This window comes from Rosa chinensis, chromosome 2 (assembly GCF_002994745.2).
Source record: "Rosa chinensis cultivar Old Blush chromosome 2, RchiOBHm-V2, whole genome shotgun sequence".
Taxonomy (NCBI): domain Eukaryota; kingdom Viridiplantae; phylum Streptophyta; class Magnoliopsida; order Rosales; family Rosaceae; genus Rosa; species Rosa chinensis.
Genome location: NC_037089.1, coordinates 26613525 through 26623039, shown reverse-complemented (window position 1 = coordinate 26623039; position 9515 = coordinate 26613525).

Here is a 9515-nt window from a genome sequence, read left to right as displayed (position 1 = left end):
TGATCCTTATCTCTCCAATTTTTTTTTTTTAATTTATTTAGCTCATAATCATTGGCTTTGTTAAGCTGGAGCTTTTAGGAATAAACCCATATTTTTGACCCATGTAACAAGTCTTATGTCAATGGCTCTCAAACCAGTTGGTTTTAAGGCATTAAGTGTAACAAGGACACTCCAAAGGACATATCAACTCGAGTCAAAAAGAGGATATCAAACAAGAAGATACCACCGGGGTGACCAAGCCGTTCCCTTTTCTTCCCAATCCTCATATCGTTCACCACGACCGAGGCCCGTTTACTTTGGGAATAGCCTGGCCAAGCTTCTCTAAATATTTTCACAAAGAAGCATACACTACTCATCTCAAACCAACATAAAAACTGAGCACAATATGAAACCCCACAAGAGATTTAGGTGCAAGAGTTTAAGATGATAGACTTTTTAACAAAAATGAGCAGTGAACAATAGAAAGCAGATGCAAAGAGTCTTGAGAACCTTGAGTAACCAAGGAAGAAGAAATTATGAACACACTACCCTCTGACCTTAGATCAAGACATGATCAGTATTTTCCAGGATTGAAACAATGCATGCAATCCCCAAAGGAAATAAACCACTTATTTTTCACAACCTACACTAAATGCATCACACATAATATATAACAAACAGCCTGCATATATGAGTGAGAATATTCAAACAGTAGAGCACACTCCAATAGACTTCCTAAGAGACTCAAAACGAAGGTTGTCTAAGGGTTTTGTAAACAAATCAGCCAATTGATTTTCAGTGGGAATAAATTCCAGCTCAAGGATATTTGCATCAACAAGATCACGAATGAAATGATATCGAATATCAATATGCTTTGTGCGTGAGTGCTGAACAGGATTCTTAGAGATGTTAATGGCACTAGTGTTGTCACAAAAGATTGACAACTTACCTTGAGGGAAACCATAGTCGTTCAACATTTGTTTCATCCATAACATTTGGGTGCAACAACTACCAGCTGCAATGTACTCGGCTTCAGCAGTTGAGAGAGACACACAGTTTTGCTTCTTGCTATGCCATGAAACAAGATTGTTTCCCACAAAGAAACATCCACCTGAGGTGCTTCTTCGATCATCCACATTTCCTGCCCAATCCGAGTCAGTATAACCTGCAATCTCAACATTGGAATTAAAGGTGTACACCACCCCATAGTTAGAAGTTCCAGAAACATATCTAATGATGCGTTTAACAGCCTTTAGATGTGATTCCTTAGGATTAGCTTGATATCTAGCACAAACACCAACACTAAAAGAAATATCGGGTCTGCTAGCAGTAAGGTACAACAAGCTTCCTATCATGCTTCTATACAAGGTTTGATCAACACTAATTTCAGTCAAATCCACATCAAGTTTTGAACTAGTTCCCATGGGATTTCGGACAGCAGTAGCAGCATCCAAACCAAAATTTTTCACAAGGTCATTGGCATATTTGGTTTGAGAGATGTAGAGACCATCACTCCTTTGTTGGACTTGCAGACCAAGAAAATAATTTAATTTGCCACACAAACTCATTTCAAACTCATTTTTCATGATATTAGTGAATTCTTCAATCAATGAATCTAAAGTTGAACCAAAAACAATGTCATCCACATAGACTTGAGCAAGAATTAAATGATGAGAAGTTCTTTTTACAAACAAAGTTTTGTCAATTGAACCTCTAACATAGCCTTTATCCAAAAGATGAGAGGAAAGTCTCTCATACCAAGCTCTAGGGGCTTGTTTCAGCCCATAGAGAGCTTTCTTAAGTCTATACACATGGTCGGGATGGATAGGATATGTGAATCCTGAAGGTTGTTCAACATACACTTCTTCTTGAATAACACCATTTAAAAACGCACTTTTCACATCCATTTGATAAAGAATAAACCTCAAATGACATGCAATGGCAAAGAGAAGATGAACAGATTCAAGCCTTGCAACGGGGGCAAAGGTTTCATCAAAATCAAGACCTACAACTTGAGAATACCCTTGAGCAACAAGCCTTGCTTTGTTGCGGGTAATCTGACCCTTTTCATTAGATTTGTTTTTGAAAATCCATTTTGTTCCAATGACATTTGAAGAGTCCGGTCTAGGAACCAAAAACCACACATCATTTCTAGCAAATTGACTCAATTCATCTTGCATGGCATTTAGCCAATTAACATCACACAAAGCCTCTTTAGCATTTTTAGGTTCTATAATAGAAACAAAACCATAAAATGTAATGATGCTAATATCTTCTTGATGCTTTGCAATGAAACATGAAAGAATAGAGAGATTACTTACAACCCTTTTTGCTTGTCTCCTTGTTTTCAAACCATCATTCACATCACCAATGATGTCAGAAGAGGAATGATCCTTATGTACTTGCTGCTGTCCAGTTCTGCAAACTGGCTGGATTGCAGAGGTATCATCAATCCCCTCTGAAGCTTCCTCATCTTCTTGGCCTTCAGCAGCAGCATCATCATCCTTTTCTCTCTCGAAAAGTACCTGATCAAAACTTATACAAGGACAATGTGAGAGCACAATTGAGTCATCAATAGAGACATTAATGGTTTCCATCACAGAACAAGTTCTCTTGTTATAAACCCTATAAGCTCTACTATTCAATGAATAACCAAGAAAGACTCCTTTGTCACTTTTAGCATCAAATTTGGCAAGATATTCTCTATCCCTATAGATGTAACAAGGGCTGCCAAACACTTTCAAATGGCTCACATTTGGTTTCTTTCCTTTCAAAATCTCATAAGGAGTTTTTTCAGTTCCCGATCTAAAGATGACCCTATTGATGGTATAGCAAGCATTGCTAATCGCTTCTGCCCAAAACGTATGAGCAAGACCAGCAGAGTTTAACATAACTCTTCCCATTTCAATTAAAACCCTGTTTTTCCTTTCCACAACACCATTTTGTTGCGGAGTTATGGGAGCCGAGAACTCATGCTTAATTCCCATATCATTACAACACTCATCAAATGAAGCATTTTCAAATTCAGTTCCATGATCAGTTCTAAGTCTTACAATGCATTTATTTGAAGAGTATTGCTCATTTGAAATCATTTTGCACAAGTTTTGAAAGTTGTCAAAAGCATCAGATTTTTCACACAAGAATTTCACCCAAGTGAACCTAGAAAAATCATCGACTAGAACAAGCATGTACTTCTTACCACCTAAGCTTTTGGTTTGAACAGGTCCAACCAGATCCATATGCATTAAATCCAAAGGTTGTGAAGTAGACATAGAATTAATGACCCTATGTGAGGAACGAGTTTGCTTACCAAGCTTGCAACCCTCACTCATACCGGTTGGTTTCCCACTCAATTTGGGCAAACCCCTTACCCCTTCTTTGGTGGAGAGCTTCACCAAGTCTTGGTAGTTCACATGGCAGAGCCGTCTATGCCAAAGATTGAGAGTATCATCAGTCGAGGAGGAACTAAGACAAATCTGAGAAGAAACAGAATCATTAGCATTGACACAATAACAATGATCTTTGGACCGTAGTCCACCCATAACACTCTTACCCTTACCATCAAGAACAAAACATCTCAGCTTATTGAATCTAACCTCTTCAAAGTCATCACTCAATTGACTCACACTAATAAGATTAGCTTGGAGCCCTTCAACATACAACACATTTTTTAAATTTGGGATACCAGGAGCAGTTACAATCCCTTTTCCCACAACCTTTGCTTTCTTTCCATCACCAAAAGTGACAGAACCACTGATAGCCTCATCATAGAAGGATGAGAACCAGTTTTTATCACCTGTCATGTGCCTAGAGCACCCACTATCCAAATACCAAGTATCAGCTCTTCTAGATGAAAGAGCAGTAAGAGCAACCAAACATGTAGCAATGGAGTCATTTTCTTCAACGTGTGACAAACAACAAGAGGATAGAAGACACATTTCAGAAGGTTCAAAATCAGTTCCACAAATGTCAAAAGGCTTAAAATCAACAAAGGTAAGTGGATGAAATGACTTATTTTTCTTTGCCCAAACAACTTTTTCTTTTCTCGGGATTGCAACAAGTTTAGCAATCCTTCCAAATTCTTTCAAAGATTTTTCCAAAGTTGACTGTAAAGAAAAAAAAAAGAGTTTTCATGAGACCTTGTAGACTTTTGAGGACCATTTCTGAGTTTATGACATCTTGGTCTAATGTGTCCAGTAATACCACAATAGTGACAAATGGGAATGAATTTTTTGGATGACTTAGAGACACTTTCTTTAGGCAGCAACCTACTTTTCACGAAAATAGTTGGCTTTTTAGAGGAGCTTTCTCCATAATGAAAACCAAGACCCTTTTTGTCCCTATCAACTTTGCCCATTCCAATCATTTTGGAAACTTTATCAGATCCAATAGAAAATTTTTAAAACTTTTCTTGAGAATCATGTAAGGATTTTTCAAGAGAGATTTTTTCAGAAGTTAGAGAATTGACTAACCTGATTTGAGCATTCAAATTCTCTTGCAGAGTCTCCACTTGACTTACCAATGCATTTCTTTCAATTTCCCACTTCTTCTTGCAGGATTGCAACTTCTCTGCTATCCCAGATTTTTCTTTTTCACAAACAGCAAGTTGATCCTTCAATTCCTCAGTCTTTCCAATCATTATTTTTGAGGCTTTGTACAGTTGCTCGAACTTGTTAGAGGCTACCTCCTCAGAGTGCTCATTTTCATCAGATTCATCTGAGGACTCATTTTGGGTGGTAGCAACAAGGGCAACAGTCTCCTCTTCATGGTCGGACTGAGTTTCTGATTCATTATCACTCCAGGAGGTTTTAAAAGCTCTATTTGATTGAGACTTAAATTTTTTGTTTGCACAATCAGCAGCAAGATGACCATATCCTTGACACTCAAAACATTTTGGTTTTTCACCAAAAGACTTCTTTTGAAAAAACTTTGAGGGCTTTGAGAATTTGTCATTTGAAACTTCATCATTCTGATTTCTTTTGGAAGTAGAACTAGAAAAATTTCTAGAACTAGAAGAGGGTGACCTTGCAGATTTAAGAAATTTTTTGAACTATTTTGTGAGAAGAGCAAATTCTTCTATATTAAAATCAGAAAGGTCTTCCTCTTTTTTCAAAGTGCTTAGAGCAATTATTTTTTCTTTCTGACCCTTTTTCCTTTTTGACTCAAAGGTTTTCAAATTTCCCACAAGCTCATCTAATGAGTATGTATCAAGATCTTGAGCTTCCTCAATGGCAATTTGCTTAGCCTCAAAACTAGGAGGAAGAGCTCGAAGAAACTTTTTCACAATTCTATGCTCTAAAATAGGATCACCCAACCCATGACATTGATTGGTAACATTGATGAGGCGACTATGGAAGTCATCAACAGATTCATCCTCTCTCATAGTCATTTCTTCAAATTCAAGCACAAGGCTTTGAAGTTTTTGTGCCTTCACCTTTTTGTTACCCTCATGAGTGGTTTGAAGTAAATCCCAAGAAGCTTTAGCAGTTGGACAATTTGTAATTCTTTTTCTTTCCTTATCTGACAAGGCAGCGAAAAGGCTATAGCGAGCTTTAGTATCACATTTGTGATCAAATTGCTCAGCAACAGTCCACTCACCTCTCGGTTTAGGAATAAGACTAGAAGTTTCAGTTTCCTTTTTAGTTGGTTCCATCCAACCCTTCTATATAATGTTCCATAACTTATCCTCTTGAGATTGCAAGAAAGCCATCATCATTACTTTCCATTGAGAGTAATCTTTCCCATCAAAATATGGAGGAGAGTTAATGGAACTAGAGACTCTATCACGGTCCATTCTAGGAGTCCAGAGGAACACACTAACACAGGTTAGTGACCCGCTCTGATACCAATTGAAGATCCTAGAAGGAGCCTAGAGGGGGGTGAATAGGCTCACAACCAATTTTTTTCGTTCAAAACTTTCTCAGGGATTGCAACTGGGTGATCAATCCTGAGTGCTGATATTGAACTGAATATATTGAACAATCAAGCAAACCAACTAAAGCATTAAAGAACACAGATTTTTGTTAACGCAGTAAACACCCTATCGAGGGAAAACATCTGCGTGGCCTTTAACTCTTGAAAGACCAAAACCAATTCACTATGAAACCAAATTACAAGATTACAATACAGTGATTGCACTGAACTCGGCAACCATTCTAGACTGACTCACTAGACTGTTTGTACTTAACTCTTGCTAATTGTTTACACAAGTGAACAACTTAGAAATCTCAGCTATGAAACAAGCTATGAAAGCAGCAAGTTCTTCTTGAAGATTTCACCTTTGAAGTTTGCAATACCTAAATGACCTCATGGGATGCAAGATATGATATGTATGAATGATTGAATGGTTTGTTGTTTTTCAAATTGTTTTCAACATGGAACAAGACACTTTGAAAAATAGAAAACCAAAGAGATAGAACTTTAAACAATAAAGGGATTGAAAACCCAAATATTTTCAATGCCTGAATAGGAACAGAGAACCAATATATATAGAGGAGGAAGAGAAAGAATAGTTCACTCAAAGAACCCTTAAACTCAATTTGAGAAAGTAAACCCATACCCATAATTTCATATTGCCCGTGTAAACCCATGCTCCTAATTTCAATTGGGTGATAGGAGCATAAATGCAACAAATATAGTGTGAAATCCCTTACACTTTTCTTAGTTAATTCCTTGTAAAAGTCAGTTTTAACTTTGTTTTCTTTTTAGGTTGTTCGTGAATTGATTCAAGAGAAATAGGAGCTTAAAGGGAGAAACTAAGCCATGGATCATGAAGTAATGATGCGGAGGACTAAGTTTGATCAACCTTTTAGCCATAAATTGCAAGGGAAGTCCACGGAAATCGTTGTGCAAAACAGTTGCTGCAAAGCAGAAAACTGCAGTTTCAGAATCAGCTTTCTGGGAACTGTTTTGAGGAGCAATTCTTGCACCCTTCCAGATGCACCTTTGAAGAAAGGGCCAGCGATCCTTGAATAAATGATGTTATACTTCAACCACAGCCAAAGAACTGGTCAGAAGTGTCAACGAGGCAGTAGGAAATCAAAGTCAAAGTATGCTTCCCGATAAGGTAGAAACTGTCAGCTTTTCACGAAGCTTTTTGGGAGATCTTTTCCGGAGATTTTCTTGGAGTTTTCCAGAAGGTTATTGATCATTATAGATTATATGATGTCATAGAGCACGTGGAAGTCAAGAACCATCCAGAAACTTGTCAAGACGAAGTCGTTCCTTGTCCAAGAAGGAAGCTTCAGAGTCAGAAATCAAATCCTAGTCAAAACAGGGCATTTTGGCCGAGATTCTTCTTTGGACGGATTTCCAGGGAATTTTTGGAAGGTTATTGCTGCTGGAAATATGAAGGAGAGTCCTAGAATGATTCATCAAGATTTTTGGAAGATTATTGAGGCTTGAAAATCATTTAATTATGCACCAAGTAGGGTAATCCTCAAGCAACTAGGGGAGGCTTTCAAAGCAGAATTGGAAAAGGAAACTTAGGCTGTGCGTTCTACATATATAGAGGCTCTGAACACGTTGAAAGACACCACTCCTTTCACCTTCTCTTCTATCTCTCTTTCTCATTCATCCGCCACCATAGTTTTCTTCTTTTTCTCTATTTGTTCTATTTTGGTTTTTAAAACAATGTGTAACTAACAATCTTTTTGTTAGGGGCGAGGTTTGAAGCCCCAATTATGTAGAACATATGTTTGTTTAAATTTAGTTTCTTGATCTTTGGTGTGGATTGGTTGTTTATCTCTGATTGATTGAAAACTTTTACATGTGTTTGTTTTATGGTGGCCAACATAGGATTTATGCATGTAATTGGAGCTAGGTTTAGAAAATAATTCACCTAATCGTCTTGTTTTCTAATCTACAAGTATGCAAGGCTTTGAACAAAAGTTGATGTTTTAAACAACTAGAAGAGCATGCTAGGTAGGCGTTCCACACTAGACTGCAACTCTATAATCAATCGTTTCCATGAGATCTTAATGCTTCAAATGTGTTGGCACTATATGTGTTGTTGATAGGATAGCGTTCTATACCTTGATTGCATGTTTGATAGGCTTAGCTATTGTGCGTTCACGTAGACTAAGTAATTAGGGAAACATTAATAAGGGACACGATCTGCTCCGACTTGTTTCTTGGTTGATTTCTGTTCACACCTTAGTAATTGAAACTAGGTTAACTTAACATTATTCGAAAGTAATTGGTGGTGGATTTCCAAGTCTCTAACATGTTCTCCATCTTATTTTCTCAAAACCTAAAATAAAAATCGTTTTTCTTTTATATTATCTTTTATTTTCGTTAAAAACCAAAAAACCCCAAAATATTGTTCTTGTCTAGGATTGCAGACCACCTTTCTATCCCCTTCTTTTCCTGCCATCTTTTTCTCTTTTTCTACTATTTGACGTTTTCATTAGTTTAATATTGTTATTTGTTTTGTACACTAGTTAGTTTAGTTTTGTTTTCTTTTTTGTGAATTATAAAGTTACCCTCAATCCCCGGCTTGAACGATCCCTGCTTACTCTATATTGCTAACGACTACATCTTGCAGGGTTAAGTTGAGCGCTTGTTTTTAGCGTATCAATTTTTGGCGCCGTTGCCGGGGATTGAAAAATACTTATTTTTCACATTCACATTGTTTGGTTTATTTTTGTTTATATTTTGATTTTTAGGATTTTACACATTCTTTTTGTATATATTACTAACTTAAATTTCTGTTTTGTTTTTCAATGTGGCATCAATCTTACGAGGTGTGTTCCATATGCTCCATGGTTGGTCATTCAATGGAGACATGTCCAAGCAACCAATATGAAGGATACTATGATCAAAATACCATGCTTGGAGGATTTCATGACAACCAAGGGCATTGGAATAATTATTATTCACCTCCATACAATCCGGCATGGGATAATCCTCCTTACTCTTTGTGGAATGACGATCCAAACATGCAACATGGATCTTTCAATGAGTTCAAAGATTCTCCATATTCATACCATGACTATTGGCCACAAGCCCCACCTCCTCAAAACTCAGGTATGTCTAATAATGATGATGAGATTATTAAGGAACTAAATGCTGCTACTCAAGCTTTGATTCAGGGACAACAAGCTGCAGATGCTTCTTTTCAAGCTTGGATTCAGGAAAAGCAAGCTCTTGATGATGATTTGGCAGAAAAACTGAAGCGTTTGGAGAACTTAATATCTCAGGAGCACCCTTCTAAACCGATGGCAACTTTAGGGGAGCTCCCAACAACTACGGCTTTGTGTCAACCTCATGATGCAGTCCATGATTCAACATTTGATGAGGATGAAGTAATGGATTTGGAGGAGTCATATAAAGAGCAACTCAATGTTGAGACTTGTGAGGACTATGAACTATGCTACATAACTGAGCTTGAAAAGTGGGAAATGGAAGATCCGTTTGATGATGATGAATCCTATCACGAAGGAAGTAAGGATGATCTTCATGCAAGTGCGTCCCAAGTGCCTGAACCAATCATGCTACCTCATCAAGATCCAAGAGGTTATGAGACCACAAGGGAA